This window comes from Geospiza fortis, unplaced genomic scaffold (assembly GCF_000277835.1).
Source record: "Geospiza fortis unplaced genomic scaffold, GeoFor_1.0 scaffold53, whole genome shotgun sequence".
Classification (NCBI taxonomy): Eukaryota; Metazoa; Chordata; class Aves; order Passeriformes; family Thraupidae; genus Geospiza; species Geospiza fortis.
The window spans coordinates 2,126,169-2,127,307 of record NW_005054305.1 but is presented as its reverse complement, the minus strand read 5'-3'; the positions used below and the strand labels follow the sequence as shown (position 1 = coordinate 2,127,307).

The window sequence follows — 1,139 nt, the reverse complement described above, 5'->3', positions numbered from 1 at the left end:
CGAGCCCAGTTTGAAACGTAAAGCGTTTTTGCCATGGTTTTTACCTGCAAATGAGAGACAAGAGCAGTGGAAGCAGCGGGACTCGACGCCCACGCCGCTTTTCCGCAGCTTGGGTGCTGCCGCTACGAATTTCTGTGCTGAAAAGCGCCGAGCTTTAAAACTCGCGTTTCCTTTCTGTCTTTTGGATGCCCCTTCTCCAGTTAAACAAGAGGGTGTTTCAAACACGTGTAAAAGTGGATATAAAGCGATAAATACCGTGAGAGGGTTTTTTTCAAGCGACGGGCTTTGCTCGCTGGGAGGGGTTTACCGGTGCTCATGTAAGCCCTTGGGGGGCGGTGGGGACCCGCCTGGGCCCGGAGGGTGCCTGCCCGAAAGGTGAGGATGACTGGGAAGAACGGCCACGTTGGCCTGGCAGGCGCCTGGCTCCAAAGTGACCCGTGTTTTTCACTCAGGCGCCTCGGGTTTTTTCCCTGCCGATTAGCCTGTTTACGTTATAGCCGGGCTACAAGCTTCATTTTATTTCCTCCGATAAACACGATAAGAAAACCCGGCTTAAACTGGGAGACCAGCGTGGGAAACCATTCCCAGTCACCCCTTTCCTCTCCACTCCTTTTCTTTTCGGGTTCGCTGTGGAACCGCTCAAATCATAGACTCCAATCTCTTCATTACGTCACTCCTTTCCCAAATCCCGCTCTGCTGACGTAGCTTTCACCCCGGGGCTCCGGGAGGCTCCCGGGTATCTCCTGCACCATGCCTGGGTTGGGTATCCTTGGGTGCATGTGCAGGGACATTTTTGAGGGCAGGGGGGTGGTCGGTTGCGGGAAGACACCGCCGGGGAGGAGGTGCCAACGAGGTGACCATCGCTCCTGGTGGTTGCGGCCAAAGAGGGAAGAAGGCCGATTGGGGGGAAAAAAAGTTTCGTGTCCAATTAAGGCAAATTCCCTCGCGGGCACTCCAACCTCCCAAAAAAGGGTTGGGGGTAAGCCGTGTGCAAGCGCAGAGCTGTTGCTCCTTCCCCCACTCTCGGGTCTCTGCAAACGTGATCCCTTACCAGGGGTGCACTAGGGAGGAGGGGAAGGCTCGCTCCGGCCGCACCCTCGCTGCCCCTCGGCCCGGACAGTCCCGGGAGCCCCGGGCAT

At 56.9% G+C, this 1,139-nt stretch overlaps 1 long non-coding RNA gene across 1 annotated transcript in view; it reads left to right on the top strand.

The window, feature by feature from the left end:
• LOC115949539 overlaps nucleotides 1-1,139 on the top strand; it is a 23,319-nt gene that overhangs the window by 439 nt on the left and 21,741 nt on the right. The window lies entirely within an intron of this gene.